This window comes from Delphinus delphis, chromosome 11, assembly GCF_949987515.2.
Source record: "Delphinus delphis chromosome 11, mDelDel1.2, whole genome shotgun sequence".
In the NCBI taxonomy this organism is placed as follows: domain Eukaryota; kingdom Metazoa; phylum Chordata; class Mammalia; order Artiodactyla; family Delphinidae; genus Delphinus; species Delphinus delphis.
Window position 1 is genome coordinate 34,544,952 of NC_082693.1, and position 17,551 is coordinate 34,562,502.

Here is a 17,551-nt window from a genome sequence, read left to right on the forward strand (position 1 = left end):
TTGCTGTGTGAAAGCTTTTAAGTTTAATTACGTCCCATTTGTTGATTTTTGCTTTTGTTTCCCTTGCCTTAGGAGACTGATTCAAAAAATGTTGCTACAATCTATGACAAATAATGTTCTGTCTGTGTTTTCTCTTAGGAGTTTCATGGTTTTCATTCTTACATTTAGGTCTTTAAACCATTTTGAGTTTATTTTTGTATATGGTGTGAGGGAATGTTCTAATCTCATTATGTGCCTCTCCAGTTTTTCCAGCACCACTTGAAGAGACTGTCTTTTTTCCATTGTATATTCTCACCTACTTTGTCATAGATAAATTGACAGAGGTGTGTGGGTTTATTTCTGGGCTCTCTATTCTGTTTGCTTGATTTATGTATCTGTTTTTGTGCCAATACTACACTGTTTTGCTACTGTAACTTTGTAGTATATTCTGATGTCTGGGAGGGTTATGCCTCCAGCTTTGCTCTTTTTTCTCAAGATTGCTTTGGCAATTTGAGGTCTTTTGTGGTTCCATATGAATTTTAGGATTATTTGTTCTAGTTCTGTGACAAACATCATGGGTATTTTGATAGGGATTGCGTTAAATCTATGGATTGCTTTGGGCAATATGGCCATTTCAGCGATATTAATTCTTCCAATCCAAGAGCATAGGATATCTTTAGATTTCTTTGTATCATCTTCATTATCTTTCATCAATGTTTGTAGTTTTCAGAGTATAGATCTTTCATATCCTTGGTTAAGTTTATTATGATTTTTTTTTTACTTTCTCTTTCTGATATTTCATTATTGGTGTATAGATTTTCAACAGGTTACTGTATATTAATCTCATATCTTGCAACCTTACTGAATTCATTTACTCTAATAGTTTTTGGGTGGAGACTTTAGGGTTCTCTATATAAAGTATCATGTCATCTTTATTTTATTTATTTATTTATATTAACTAGAAATAGAATTTAGTTAAATATTTAAGAAAACAGAATAGAAGGCTACGTAAAAATCCCACATGGTAAAACTTAAAAAAACCACTTATTCCTTTTAACAAAGGTTTAGGCGTATTATTTAGAGTTTCACTTGTCTTCAGTAATATTAATAGCATGTAAGATAATATTGGATGTTGTATCTGCTATTTCACAGGTAATATTCTATGCCACTTAACACATTTTGACTCATTTATTCCCAACAAATCTATATCCTAGATACCATTATTATCTTTATTTTACAAATGAGGAAACAGAAACACAAAGATGAGTGAATTGACCAGGGTTAAATGACGATCATATCATCTTAAAACAGTGACACTTTTCCCTGTCACTATTTGCAGAGACATCTTTTTTTTTTTTTTTGCGGTACGCGGACCTTTCACTGTTGTGGCCTCTCCCGTTGTGGAGCACAGGGTCCGGACGCGCAGGCTCTGTGGCCACGGCTCACGGGCCCAGCCGCTCCGCGGCATGTGGGATCTTCCCGGACCGGGGCACGAACCCGCGCCCCCTGCATCGGCATGTGGACTCTCAACCACTGCGCCACCAGCGAAGCCCAGAGACATCATTTTAATTACTTTCTAAAATTTGGAAGAGTGAGTGAGCCAGGCTTCTGGGTTGAGCAGTTCTGATGGAGGAGGGGGCCCCAGGCACTGAGAAAAAGGCTTTTGAAGCCCCTTTTTATTTTTTCATAAATTGAAAAAGTGGAGGATGGGGAAGATGGCTCCCCCTAACCCTTAGGGGAGGCAGGGAGAACAGCCCTTCTGGTCTATGGGTAGAGTCAGGCTACTGTTTTTTATTTCATGGCTACATAAAAACAGGGCCATTGTCGTCAAATACAAATCATTTTCATTTCTTATTTTTTTAAAAAATTCCTGGTGCTAATTATTTCTCTTATTATCCGCCTGCCCTGAGTCCCTTAGTGCTAAAATAGGTAAAACTGAAAAGTACATTTTCAATAATCTGGCTTTCCTTACTTCTCCAAAGACATAATTCACTATCCCCTACAATCTGCTCCTGTGAATGGACCATAACATTCCTGATCCTTTGAGCTTCTTCTCTTCATCCCCTCCTCCCACTTTCTCTCCTACTGGTCTTCCCTCTCTTTCTCCCCTGCTTCAGCATGTATTGATTGAGAACCTTATGGGGAACAAGCATTGTTTCTGTGCTGCTCCCCTTTGCCTGGAATTTCTTCTTTCTCCCTTTGCTGCTTATCTAAATTCTCCTTATCCTTTAAAGTTTGCTTCAAGCACCGTCTTCCATTTGGTTAATACAGCAATTACTAAGGATAGTTTTTTTTCTCCATTTCAGATTTCTATAGCTCTTATGGTCAGTAAAATGCATTTGGCCTTGATCACATGTCACCTTTTATTACTGTTTATGGTGATTATAATCTATCTCTTGTCTGCTCATTTAGATCATGGAGTTTCCTGAGGAAACAGACATGCTGTGTTTGTCTTTGAAACCTCAGCACCTTGCAGTGCTTTGATGGGCTAGCTGCTTTGGATATGTTTATAGATTGGGTGGTATATTTGGTACTTTATATGAAATCAAGAGTTTTGAAGGCTCTCAAATCAAGCTTCTCCCCCTTGGGCTAGGTCTATGAAACCTGTCAAAGCGGGTCTGTTGCAAACAGTCTGAAGAAGAAAAAAAAAGACCATTTGTTTTAGGAGAATCAAGCAGGAAGAAAGCGAAGGTCAGCTCAAAACTGCCCAAAGGCAAATTTGCCATTTAAAGCCAGCAGTTGCATTCCTGTGGATGAAGTCATCCCCAATCTCAGTCAAGTGCTGCTTCTTGGGAGTGAGGCACTGGTCAGTTCTTAGGGTCTCTTGTATTTGCAAGAGTGGGTGAGAGGCAGAGCACAGAGCAAGTAGAGGCAGTAAAAAGAACTGAAGGGAGTGGCCAGTGAAACAATTGCCCCTCTCTGTCATCATAACAGAAATGGTTCTTTGAAGGAACTGTTGCATTTATGCAGATTCTTCAGGACAGGGGTGAGTCAGGGCTGATGCTGGCCACCAAGTATGTGGCAGCTCTACTTTTGCTATGACTGCTAGTCCAGGCTTTGTTTGCATGACTCCTTTGTTTTAAAAACTGTACAGAAAAATCCCTTTGCCCGGCCATTTATAGGTTGAAATGGAGGCTAGGCGAATCAGTCATTTGGTAAAAGAAACTCTGTGGAAATATAAGCAGGGCAGGGATGAGATAAATAATTATGATAATAAAAAGAATATTTATGGAGAATTTAATATGAACGAGGCCAAATGTTAAAAGTAAAACACACATTATTTAATCCTCTAACAACCTGTGAGGCAAGTACTAAGTAATTTGCTTAATATCACATTGCCACTATCTGTGCAGAACCAGGATTTCAGAGCACAGGCTCTAATATTCCAAGCAGTAGACATGTAATGATCTTCTCCCAAGCAAAATTCAGGACATGTGGACTAACTAAAATATATCAGGGACTTGCCTGGTGGCGCAATGGTTAAGAATCTGCATGCCAATGCAGGGGACACGGGTTCAAGCCCTGGTCCGGGAAGATCCCACATGCCGCGGAGCAACTAAGCCCGTGCGCCACAACTACTGAGCCTGCACTGTAGAGCCCGCGAGCCTAGAGCCCGCGCTCCGCAACAAAGAAGCCACCGCAATGAGAAGCCCACGCACAGCAACGCAGCTAAAGAAAGCCCGTGCACAGCAACGAAGACCCAACACAGCCAAAAATAAATAAATTTATAAAATATATCAGTGTATTCTGGGTACAGTGGGGCTCGACATTTACAATTACGTCTGCTGAGGAAAATCCTGGCAATAGAGTCATTGACCTTTAAATACCAGAAGAAAATTATGGATCAGTTTCAAATTTCTATTCTTGCCTCTTTGGAAACAAGGGAATTATGCTGTTTATATTTGGAGTGTGCAATAAGCATCATCTTGGTTGACCTGTTGGAAGTTAAAAATGATTTTGCTTGGAGTACATCAAATCACTGATGAAAGGGTTTCCTGATAGACTTGATACAGACTACTGATACTTCCGCCTATAGTTTCCTCTTGCTTTCAAAGGGCCATTTAGAGAGCATACAGTTTGGTCATGATCAAAGTTTTCACCAAATTTTGAAGTGTATATTGAGCCTGTCTTTTCCTTTTTTTAAAATACAGAGTATAACTGTATTATTAATCTACTGGGATAGATGAAGCAAACAGAAGAACATCATCTCAGGTGGTTACTTCTAGTTTCTGCCCTCTTGGGTCAGACTGTACAAAGGAATTATATATAAACAAGACATATTTTAAGCCTGTCTGTCTGCAGGGTTGACTCTGTATGTGGAAGTAGAGTAGGTAGAAGACTGGATAGTGGCATTTGAGAGTTTCCTACTTAAACTATTTATATCATTGCCCTGACATTGTCTGAAACTGTGGTCAGTTTACTGCCTATAAAGAAAAGAAATGGAGTTGTCTGGGTTAAAATATGGATGGGATGAGTGCAAGATATGCAGCTCTGCCATCTTGGTTTCTTCTTGGGGCTCCTATCTATAATACCGTTTTCAAACACTGCTGACCAACACTAGAAAAATAGTTAATTTCTGTGAGTAAACAGTCACCATCTGTGCACTGGACCAAAAAATTTTGGTCTGGAGGAAAGTTTTCATAGAACATAAGGTTTGATGGGAAGGAAGAATGGCCTTTATTGAGAGCCTATCATGTACCTGGCATTCTATAGGTGTCTTACACACATTAAGGCACTTGAAACTCCCAGTAGTTCTGTGTGGTAGGTGGCAACTGGGATGGAAAGAGACTGGAGAATAGGGAGAACAGTAGCCTAAATCCTGAATAGGATCTGTCCTTGAACAGGCCAAAAGACCTATCTTGGGCCCATAAGTCCATGTCCAGGTGTAACATCTCACCACTTTAATGGTGAAGAAAAGAAGACCTAGGGATTCTTACGGTAATCTTATAGTAGCAATTTGCTCAGAGTTGCAGCTAGGGTTGTGATGGGACCAGAATTCACACCCATATTCCTATTCCAGGTCTCCTAACTGTAATACCCACATCCTTTTTGAGGTACACAGGGGGGACATATAAGATGAGAGGTTAAAATGTGGGCTGGCGAGACATACTGCCTGGTTTCTGATCCTTACTCCACCACTCTGGCTAGTCGAGAGATCCTGCATGAACTGCTCAGTCTCTGCTTGTCTCTTTCCTCAAAGGCAAACATAGAAGTGAAACTAACTGCAGCATCTCACAGGTCTGTTGCAGAGATTAAACATTTTAATACATGAAATGGGCCTGGTGCACAATAAGTCTTCCATAAATCAAGTTTTTATCACTACATGTTATTGTGACAAGGATCAAGTGTAAAGGCTATTCTCCTGTCTGGCTATTAGACAGGGGTGAACTGGAGATCATGGATGGCTATTGAAGCAAAGAGCACAAGCTTCTTGGTCAGTGGTAAAAAGGGAGCATTAATATTGAAGAAAATCCTGCTCATTTCAATATTTTGCCTTGAAGTGGTCCTGGAGAACTGTATTCTTTAAAACTTGAGGTCTCTAAATTAAGAACAAATAGTAAGCATTGGTTACGTTTATTCTTAAAATTATTATTAAAGGAAGCCTGACCATAAGTTAAGAAGGCAGGGATCTAAAGGTAGGGTAATGAGTACCATGTAACTGAGGCCAGACATTTCAGTTCTGATTAACTGAAATTCACTCTAATAGATACCAGAGTAATTCAACCAATCATGGAGTGGAGTGAGTTCTATTTTTCAAGTAGACAGAAGAGAAGCTGCTCAATGATTTTTACCCCAATATCCTTTGAAATACAATGTGTTGTACACACTGTCTTTCAGGAACAGGAAAAGTGTCTTTTGTTTTGCTTTGTTTTATTTTTTTGGGGGAGGGGGTGATAGTTAAGAATCCACAGTCCTCAGTATTATGCTGTACAATTTTTGAAGCTTTAATATTTTCCAGTTTTAACTGATTGAAGATTCTTTGCTTTAAATGATGACATAAGGAAAATATAGCATATGGTGAAGAGGTGGAGAAAAGGGAAGCCTAGTACACTGTCAGTGGGAATGTAAATTGGTGCAGCCACTATGGTAAACATTATGGAGATTCCTCAGAAAACAAAAAATAAAACTACCATATGATCCAGTAATCCCACTCCTGGGTATACATCTGAAGAAAACAAAAACACAAATTTGAAAAGATACATGCACCTCAATGTTCATTGCAGAATTATTTACAATAGCCAAGATATGGAAGCAACCTAAGTGTCCATCAACAGGTAAAGAAGATGTAGTATGTGTACATATATATATATATATATATATATATATATATAAAATGGAATACTACTCAGCTATAAAAAAGAATAAAGTTCTGCCATTTGTAACAACATGGGTGGATCTGGAAGGGTATTATGTTTAGTGAAATAAGTCAAAGACAAAGACAAATATTGTATGTTATCACTTATACATGGAATTTAAAAAATAAAGCAAATGGATGAATATAACAAAGACTCACGGATATACAGAAAAAACTACTGGTTACCAGTGGGGAGAGGGGTGGGGGGAGGGGCAACATTGGGTAGGGAATTAAGAGCTACAAACTACTATGTATAAAATAAATAAGCTACAAATATATATTGTACACCACAGGGAAATATAGCCATTATCTTATAATAACTTTGACTGGAATATAATCTATAAAAATACTGAATCACTATGCTGCACATCTGAAAGTAATATAATATTGTAAATCTACAGTTAAAAAAATATATATATAGCATATGGAACTTATGTTAATTAGTTACATGGTTTAATAATTTTTTGTAAAATAATCCTGATTACAGTTACAAAACCACAGTAGACTCTAATAGTTAAACTGTGGAATTAATCTGCTATTTATTGAGCCATTACTATAACTCATTATGGTAGGTATTGAGGATGCAATGGTGAGTAAGATTTAGTCTCTGCCCTCAAAGAGTTTATTGTTTAGTGGGGGAGAAAAAGAAGTTGTAAAAAAGTACAGCAAATGTAAGAAATGTCACAGTAAAATGTACAAAGTCCTAGCATAGGAAATAACTTTCTGGGAAAACTTGTGAAAGCTTCACTATGCTGAGAGTTCCATAAGATGATCACAAACTGTGACTACAATGTAGATATATGCGGTCATTCTTAGAAGTAGAACAAATGTCAAACTAGTGAGAAGTATGGCAGTGGACTCCCAACGATCCCTGTGTACACTAGCTACACTGCAGGACTTGGAAATGGCTCTCTCTGTACCATCTCAAAATCTGCTGACATCTCAGCTCTCCCCGTTGCTACCCAATTTATTCCTGAATCATGCTGCCAGTCCAGGAGAGAGACTGTTCTCCTCCTAAGTTTGCTACTGTTAAGTAGGAATGAATTATCCCATTTTCCATTTGACTATACAAACTAGCGGTCACTTCTGTTAGCATGGAATATCAGTATGCCGGATAGCCGTTTTTAATACATTATAAGCAACCTGTAAATTGAGGTAGCAGTTGTTATTGGGTGTGGATGGAGACAAGGCCACACACATATATAATGGAAAAGACGCTACAACAGGAAGAAAGGAACCTGTTAAACGTGGTCAGAGGGTCTTCCTCCTGCATGCTGCAAAGGAATCACTTGAGCACTATAGAATTATAGTTTATTGAGAGCTTCAGGCTGCAAAAAGGTTAAAAATTGTGCTCCTGTGTGCTTCCGTATATATGTGTGCATAAATGCATGTATGCATTTATATATGTGTGTATACATATGCAGCTCACTTCTAAGTGTGTATGAATGTGTTTGTGCTTATAAAAGTGTGTACATGTGTGAATATATGAGCATATGTTTTGTGTAAGTTAGACAGGCTGGAAAGTAAGTTTCAGACTTCTCAGATCGTCGCGGGCTCTGTCTCTTCCCACCCCCAGCCCTCCACGCCACCAATAGACAAAAGCAGGAAGGATGCCCTGTGACCCGACCGCGTTAGAAAGTTTGCAGCTCTTAGAGGACATTCCACCTGGGAACCTCATTGGTTGCCCGCAGGATGGTGGGTTTTATAAGAAGTCGGCCGATTCCCCCCGGGAAGAAGGGGCTGCTGTTGACAGGCTAGGCTGAAGCCCTGCCGCCCCCGGCCGCCACCCCCTACCCCTCCGGGTACCGAAGTCGGTCCCCGCCCGTCGCCGCCGCCACCGGCTCTGCAGAGGAGGGCCCGGCCCGGGCAGCTCGGCTGCGGCGCAAGACCCGCGGGCTGGAGTCGGGCCGCGGCGCGGGCCCGAGAGGAGGGAGCGGGAGGGCAGGGGCGGGGGCGGCGGGAGGCCATGCCTCCAGCTGCGGAAGCTGCCGCACAGCTGGAGCCGGCGCAGTCTGCGCGGCGCTGTCGCCCTCGCGCTCCCGCTGCCCGGCCCGCGGCCGGCGGACTTTGCGGAGGGCCCCCGGCGTAGGCGGCGACGGGTGTGGGCCGAGCCGGTATTTATAGCTCGGTGACAGCTGCGGTGGCAGCGACGCCGCCGGCCCGTCTCGCCGCGCTTCCCAGCGAGGCCGCGGGCGCGGCGGAGGGCTGCGCTCCACCGGGTCTCCCGAGTGCGGACGCCCCGAGCCCGCGCGGCCCCCTTGGTGAGTACGCGGCCCGGGCGGCCGCGCGCGCCTCCCCCGCCGCTCGGTCCCGCTGCGGCGGAGCCCTCGCGGTCCGGCCGCCCGCAGCCGCGCCGCCTCCTCGTCCTGCCCGCGACTGCGGCCCCGGCCGCGTCCCCCGGCCCGCTGCCCAGCGACTCCTCTCCTCCCTTCCCGGGGTCGGCGCGCCGAGGGGCAGTGCAGTGCCCGGGAGGGGGGCGCGCACCTGCCCTCCAGCAAAAGGAGGAGGAGGAGGGCTAGGGGAGGGCTCGGGGCTCGGGGCGGCGCGGGGGCGGGGGGCCCTCAAACTACCGGGATCCGAGGGTGAGTGTCGTCGCCAGGACGGACGGTGAACTTTCCTCGCTTCAGGGGTTCCTAGGATGCGAACAGAGTAAAAGCCCCAGTATTGTTCGTTAATTAAATTAACAGGTTGTAGTTCAGGAGTGTTCGCCTTAAAAAACAAACCCCTCCAAACCCCACAAAACTTCAGTGTTTGGGTGTTTACTGTCTTCATCGTGATTAATAAAGCTATTTGTCGAGTCCTATTTTTGAAAATGCCAGAGGCCCACAAGTGTGTTTGACTCATGTGGGTCCACTCTGGCTGCCCTTATTCATTCTACTCGCTGTGGAACAATAAACGAGTGTGCGTGTATGAGAGAGAGATGCTCGTAAACATCACATGCTTATTTTAGTATTTATGTGTAGGTAGAAGTCTCATGAGCAACATTTTTTTTTCGAGTAAAAGTATGTTGAATAAATGTATTTGAATAAATGTATTTTCCCCCTAGTTATAAATGATATGTTGTTTGAAATCCAGAGAAGGACTTCCAGGAAGATTTCAGGGTTTTGTTTTGTCTTCAGAAAAAAAGTTCTTCCAATTTATTGAATGTAAAGTGTAGTAGAATCCCTGTAAAAGCAATTTTTGTTGTAAAGTATTGAATTTTTGCCATGCTTATACTTTCCAGCTCTATTCCTTCTCCCCCAATCTTTGTACTTTAAAGGTAATTATGGATTTTGACATTTTGCCTCATATTTATTCCCACCCCATCCCACCTTCACCTGATCCTTGTGATCAGAAACCAGTACTTGTTTGTTGTACTTAATTTGCTTCTTAAAACTGTCAGTCAATTAAAAGCAATTTCAGATATGAATGAATTTTATTTTATTCATTAACTGTTACTTTATTTGGTGTTGTGTTTAGAATATGAGCATGGCAATTAATTTTTTATCATCAACACATGTAATGAAAAGGAAGTCTAAATATTTTTAAAGAATTCATTGGTGATTATTTTTCAACTTTAGGACATGAAAAGGACATTTTGATCAAAATCTTGCCATTTTGATGGAAAGTTGGCTAATGTGTTAGTTCAGAGAGAACCCCTGAACTGCTTTGCTTTCATGTTTTCTATTTTAAACACTTGCATGGGTTCAGTGCTTTGTTATGCCAAAGACTGAAGGACAATAACAAGGGAAGAACATAATTTAAAGGTTGAAACTATGTGAAGAGAAAGTCTAGGAAGTGATTTATGGATGCGATCCTCTGAATTAGCTAGGGTACCACAAATACAATCCTGGTATTTGTACAGAGCCACTTATGGTGGTTTCATTGATTGACTTAAAAGGTTGATTCTTATTTAAAAGGCTGTATGGTCTCTTGCATTGCACTAAAAGTAAGAAGTTCCAATTTTACTTCTGTTATTACCGCTGTTTGTATTTTTAAAACCTGTATTAAGCATTTGCATTACATAAAAATACTGTGTGTCATCCCCTCATGCCTGCCTGCCTTTTCGTCGAACAATTCAAGATAGTAAACTAAGACCTATCCTTACCTCAGGACTGGTCCTGAGGTTTTCTCACCTTCTGACATTTCTCATTTTACAGACTTGGATATTCCATTATCCAGAGTCTGTTCTGTCTGGAATGGAATATTCAGTGCTTTTTTCTCACCCAGGACTGGTCTGTTATCCAACCGTCATCACACAGTTTTTCATTTACTCATCCATCAGCAAAGATTTATTGAGTGCCTACTAGGCGCACATCATCACCTAATTCTTACCCTTGCTCCCTCCCCATTGGAAATTTATTAGGTGTTATACTTTTCAGGGTAGGGAATACACAGTAATTAAGAGTATTGACTTTGGGGTAATAAAGAGATAGTTCTCTCTGCTTCTGCCAATTGGTAGGTGTATGACCTTGGGCAAATTATAACCTTTTAAAATCTCTATTTCTTCACTGGTGAATCCAAAGGTTTGGTCTAAATGTTAATTGAAATAATGCATGAAAAATGCTTGCCAAGAGCCCAGCACATAAAAAGCACTACAAAATGTTAGTTGTTATTATGTTGCCTGTCTGCTCCAACAGTATTCATCTCAAGAAATGCATTCCCATCTCAGGAAATGGCAAATCCATTCTGGGGTTTGCCAGGCCGTGTCCACATCCAGTCTATCAGTACATCTTGTCATCTCTTCTTTTTAAATGTACCCAGAATCTGATAAATTTCCAAGCATCAGGCAGAGTGGTCAGATTGCCTGACTCTCTGCTGCCCATCTCCCACAGGGTGAAGCCCACATGGTAGGATGGCCTCAAGGCCTGATGGTGATGCTGCCTCCCAGACCTCGAGTCCTTTCATACTCCTCTGCACCCACACCCTGTCCAGTCACACTAGACTCCTGGCTGTTCCTTAAATGCACTAATGCACCCAGCACAGGCCTTTACAATTGGGAGTTCCCTCTGTCTGGATCACTCTTTCCCCAGATATCTGCTTGCCTCGCTTCCTTCTTTCACGCCTGGGCAATTGTCACCTTATAGTGAGGGCTTCTTCAACTTCCCTCACTCCTGACACCCCCTATTAACTTTCTCCTGTTTTAATTTTCTCCAGCAACTTATAACTTTCTAAAATACTGTGTGTTTCATTTTTCTCTGTTTAATGTCTGTTTCCCTCAGTTGAGACTCTAAGATGCAGGGCAACAGGGGTGTGGTCTGTTAGTAACCTTCCCACATAGGCCAGTGCCTGGCACAAATAGGCAATTGGTAAATCGTGAACAAATGAATGAAGAGATTATGGAATTAGCATGGAATTAACAAAAAGTGGACTTCACCACTTTCTGTGTATGATTTTAGACAAGTAGCTTGACCTCTCTGAGCCTCATTTTCAATATTTGTAAATTAAGGAAGATATTCATCCTTTATGTTGTTATATTAAAATCCTTTGACACTGAGAGTAACATGTGAAAAGCACTCAGTAAATGTAATATAGAGTTGATATTATTTTCATGCTCATGTTTAATGGGAATGACCAAGAGACACTTGTATTTTAATAGTGGTCCTCAGGGTAGGAAGTTCCTGAAAGTGACCAGGCACTTTACAAATGAAATCTCCTTTAGTCTTCACTACAACCCTATGAGGAAAGTACTTGCATTAGGATTCTGCTGGTGAAGAAATGGAATCTCAGGGCGGTTAGGGATTCCCTCAAGGTCACGGAGCTAGTGAGTAGCAGGGTCAGGTAGAACTGGACCATATTCCTCTCACTGCCATTTGTTTTGCCTTCCTGATTCCTTTGATCATTTCTATAAAGTCATTCTAAAGGTGTGATTTCACCCATTAAGAACACTAAGAGGTAAAATGTGACATAAACATAGGCTATCGTTATTTATCTTTTAAGGAAACAGTATTCAATAATTTAAAGTTCTGTCTGCCCTTTTGATAGGCAATTTTAAAAGCGATGATTTCCTAGGGATTAAATGAAATGATTGTAAAAAGTGTTCTGTTAACTGCAAGGAACTTTACATACATTAGCATAATACTATAGCTAGGTAACTGAAGAAAATACCCTTTAACTTTGTCTTGTACTAATACAGCCAAGAAGTGTCCAACACACAGCTGTCTGCTGCACAAAGTGCATACTGCAAAAAGTAAAGCACAAGAAGTCTTTTTAAACATTATGCTTTAGGAAATTAGACTCAAGGTGCTGGAATAAAGTTCACACTCTTGGCAGAGACAGGCGCAGTCATCTTTAATAAGCCCTTTGACAAGAGCTAAGAAGGGTTACAGGTGAATTTTCAGACATAAATACCAGGGAGCTTCAAAAACTTTGGAGAAATTCTTTTTTTATCCTAGAACAGTGCTCCACAATGAAAACGATGTTATTACCTGGTTAGGTATCACTAGATGCTAAGACCTACGTTAGCAGAGCTGGGCTCTGAGGGAGTTTTACTTGGCTAGTAACAGTGTATTTTGTATAGCATATTTTATTAGTTCTTCAAGGACTTTGCCATATGCATTCATAAATTTTTTAAAATAGAAGTGATACGCTCTATCTTGAGGATACTTGTCATTATGCAAAAAGTATCACCTGAGCCAGGGTTCCTGCTGAGAAAACATGAAATTCATACTCCTGAAGTCCTTGAGTATTTTCACTTATTTGTAAAATAAGTAAGGAAGGCAGGGTACTCTTGGTGTAATCAAACAAATTATTACAACAATTATTAAGGTATCGATGTTGTCCAGGTCCAGGACGTGCTTATCTTTTACGTAAACTGTTGGAGGTGCCTCCAAACTAGTCTCGCCATTTTCATCACGCCTCATACCAGTGGATCATTTTCCAAGCTGGCAGAGAAATCTTTTTAAAACCCTGCTCCAAACAGTTTCGGATCTGAAAACTTTGAATCCATAGTGTCTACTCAGTAAAATACAGAACAGTACTTTTGTATAATCTTCCTTGAACTGGCCCCAAATTATCCTTAACTCTCCCAGGATACTCCCAAGTGCTCTATGTTCCAGCCCCACAGAACTACTGATACATCTCTGTGCCTGTCCCAGATAGCCTTTCCTGTGCCTTTGCTCAGCTGATCTTCCCAACTTGAGTGTAATTACCCTACCTTCCATTTTTCCATTCTTAGCCTTTAGTACCAGGTGAAATACTGGCTTGTAGTAAAATGCATGACATTTCTAATATCTACTCTAAATAATAGTCCCTCTAGAGTTGGAAACCATGACTGAAGGCCTGTGGATTATCAGACAGTATATAAAGTTTCAGCCTGTAGTTAACCATCATCTTTGTCACTGCTATTAGGTGAAAAAGCAGAGGCTTCCAAGGTATTGCTGGGGGCATCTACCTAATGATGATATTATCAGGAGAGAGAATTGAATGGTGTGAATTAGTCTAGTTCTCAGAGGTGCAGTGTTCTCCCCAAGCAGAGTTGGAAAATCACAGAATGAATATCAGTGATGCGTCGCAAAAGGACAATCAGATCGACTCAACTACTTATACTGATGCTCAAAGAAGGAAAAAATTCGAGGAATCCCAGTTCTTTCTGATCATGCTACCGAGTCAGTTTGAATAGTAAAAGTAGACTCATTTATCCTACAAGTACTTTGAATCTTTTATATCAGTGGGCTTTATTATTAGGAACTTTATACACAACATGAAAAGGGCAAGATTTTGGAATGTCTGTCTTCGCGTGGGGAAGGTGTAGCATAGAATGTTGAAGCCACGTAGCTGGGATGTGAATGCTGGCTGTGACATAGGCTTGTTTTGTTCTGTCATGCAAGTTACTAAACTCAGCTTCAACGTTGCTTACAATAGATTATCTCTTCATTGGACTGCTATGAAATTTAAATGAGATGTCTGTAAAGCTCATTAGCATGGTGTGGGCTATATGCTAAGTCCTGAATAAATGTTAGCCTTAGTAATAATGATAACAGTGCAGAACCTGGGGCTGAAATGAGGTAAGAACTGTAGGGGTGGGCATGGGGTGTGTTAGTGCTTGTTCCTGGCTGAGTCATCCTTGCAGTCTTTGGACTCAGCTGTTCTTCTCTTCCCTTAGTGGAAGGAATGGCAGATTGCTCTGCCTTCTCGTCTCACCTAAATGAGGGGACTGATCTCCGCTCAGCTTATCCACTAGGTGCTTACTGATTACCCACTATGAGCTCAGCACTTTGCTTGCTCTGAAAGTAAACAGCCCCTTCTCTGGGGACTTTGTGTTCTAGTGAGGGAGACAAACACATAAAAAACAAATCATTTCACTGTGATCTGCTAAGAGCTACGACAAAAGCACATTTGTTTATGATAAAAGCTCAACTGTGGTAGCAGAATTGAATTTTAAAAAATTAAAAAACATTTTTAGACTGTGTACACAGTGGAGCATTGTCAATTTGAACCACCTCAATCCTGGATTGTTAACATTAGAGTCACCAAATGGTTGTACTGATCATCAGGATGCCTTATGGGAACTCCAGAGAGGAAAGCAGTTTTGGTGCTCTGGATAACAGGCCGAGATCACTTGGCAAACTTTTGGCAACCTTGTGTACGAAGTCAGGAAGCGGAGATAAGCACAGGTGTTGTTTAAGTTATGATGTAGGTTTGGAAATTTGGGGCCCTCTAGAAGACGTTGCTTCCCTTTAGTGTATGAGGCAAGAATAAATAACCACGTTTAGCATAAAATAAAAAGACCAAATGATCCTGTTCACTAAGCTAGTGTCTAAGTCACTGAATCTAGTTAGGGGAGATGAAGACTAAGCTGTAAACACGATGGGAACTATTTATTGCAACAAACACTTCCGGCTTTGTTGTGGTATATTAGATCAAGGGCTAGGAATGGATTTTGATTGAAGTGCTGGCTCTTCCACTCGCTAGATATGCAAATTACATAGGCAGCACCTGCTCTGCTCCTTTGTTTTCCTACCTGTAACATGGGAATGATAGTAGCATTCACAGCATGCTGTGGGAATTAGGATCTCTACTAGGGCAGGATTGTTTCCAGTACTATAGCTCTCTCTCTTGAAACAATATAAATATTGGAGAGGAACAGCTGTCTCCAAATTGTTTGAATGTTGTAATTCAGTTTGGACATGTGGACATTACATAGCCCACAAAGCAAGGTTCTGAAGTTAACAACAGCAACAATAAAATAAGTATGTGCCAACTCTCCACAAAGCATTTATTTAAAAAACAATCAAGGTTATATGTAGTCAGTGTTCTAAATCCTGCTGCCTTGCTTGTGTGTGGGTGGGGAAGGGAGGTGGTGGGACAATTACACCAGAATTCCTCACTGGTAGGAGAAGCAATGTAGAAACCTGTTAACTTGTTAACTGCCACCCCTGTCCAGTTCTGATGGGCATGTAGGAACTACTCCTGCTTCAAGACTCATTGGCCTTGAGGTATTTCTATGTATTCTCTTCTAATAGTGGTCTTTCGACATTTTCAAAGATGTTGCATAAAATCAAGTTGACAGCTGACCCATTCTGGCCTTCTAGCCTATTGAATACTGTGAAAATGCATGATGTGTTTTCTTCTTCATCACTTTCTCTGCTCTCTTTGGTGTGAGAACCACACAGGTCTTTGGGTGATGAACCTCACATTAAAAAAAAAAAAAAAAAATCACCATTCCTTAGCGATCTGGGCTACAGATGCTGGGAACAGATATTTTGGAGTATTCATGAAGATCACAAAGGACTTGTAATTGCTTAGAAGGTTTAGAATCCAAGGCACAGTAACTATTTGTTGTGCTAAATTTTACTGCCAGTTGTTTTGTGTGTTTACGTAGCTTTTCTAAAATAGCTAAGCCAGGTCTTCATTAGCTTAGATAGTGGGTTTACTTGACATTCATCAGCCCAGAATGCTGGACTGGAACTTGGGAGCCAGCCTTGGAGCCTATCCTCAGATCTTCCATTGACTTCCAGTTACTTCAGGTTTTTGACTTGCTCTCTGTATTTTTAGCCACATGTAAAATGAGAATTTCATTATTATTATTATTACCCCAGATTTAATCAGCTTTCTTGCGGGGGAAAAAAAGAACTATAGCTTAGTCTGAGCACCAAATGGGCTCACCAAAACTGAACCCCAGAATTAGATAGACTGAATCACCCAGTCCCACACCTGATGGACCTAGACAGGCTTGTGTTCCTATGGGCAGGCTGGCTCCCAAAGAGGAAAGAGAGAGGAGCTGAGCAAGACTTAGGGGGTGGGGCCTGGACATCAGCATTTTAGGAAAGCTTCTGTATTCAAAGTGTACATCCACGTTAGGGCCTGGCCCTTTAGGCATATCACATATTTTGCAATGCCTCTGTGCCTTTGCACATGCCTAGATTGAGCATCCTTGCCTCCTTCACTGGGGAAAAAATCCTACTGATCCCCCAACCTCCAATTTGGGTATGTCCTCCTCTGTGAAATCTTCCCCTTCCTCTTCACTTCCCACAAGCAGAGTTGCCTAAAAGCTCTCCTACATGCAACTACTCTGCCATAGACTTAGCTATTTCATGAACCATATTCTGTGTTGAAATTATTTGGCAAGTAGACTGTGAACATTTTTGTAAAAGCCCACACACACACACATTTTTGTCAATGTGAAAAAAAAAAAAAGAAAAGGTCTGAAAGTATATCCATCAAATTATTAAGGGACCTTAACTCTGAGGAGAGGGGTTTGGTCAGAGGAGGATTTTTTGTTTTTAATAAATAAATCAATACATTTATTTATTTTTGGCTGCGTTGGATCTTCATTGCTGCCCACGGGCTTTCTCTTGTTGCGGGCGCGGTGCGCGGGCTTCTCATTGCAGTGGCTTCTCTTGTTGCAGAGTACGGGCTCTAGGGCTCAGGGCTTAGTTGCTCCACGGCACATGGGTTCTTCCCGGACCAGGGCTCAAACCCGTGTCTCCAGAATTGGCAGGCGGATTCTTAACCATTGCGCCATCAGGGAAGCCCAGGAGGATGTTTATATTTTGTTAATATGTCCTCAGTTTACCTCTACATTGCTTTAATTTTTAAATGATATGTATTATGATTGTAACATAAAAAGGATAATCTAAAATAGGAAGAGTGTTGCATTATTTTTTTTTTTTTGCTGTATATTGCCTCCTGAGATGATTTTTACCTATGGTTTCAGTCATCATCCCAATTTTGGACCATGATCTGCCCTCTCATGTCCCTCCCTCTCCCGCTACTCTTTCCAATACTCTCCTTCTT

The 17,551-nt window shown here is 41.3% G+C and overlaps 1 protein-coding gene across 3 annotated transcripts in view; it reads left to right on the forward strand.

The window, feature by feature from the left end:
- Positions 1 to 8,288: 8,288 nt before the first annotated feature.
- TMEM117 (transmembrane protein 117) overlaps positions 8,289 to 17,551 on the forward strand; it is a 534,943-nt gene continuing 525,680 nt past the window's right edge. For all 3 annotated transcript variants that reach the window (XM_060026169.1, XM_060026170.1, XM_060026174.1), the window contains exon 1: positions 8,289 to 8,595. The gene's annotated coding sequence lies outside the window, so the exon portion shown is untranslated. The remainder of the gene's footprint in view (positions 8,596 to 17,551) is intronic.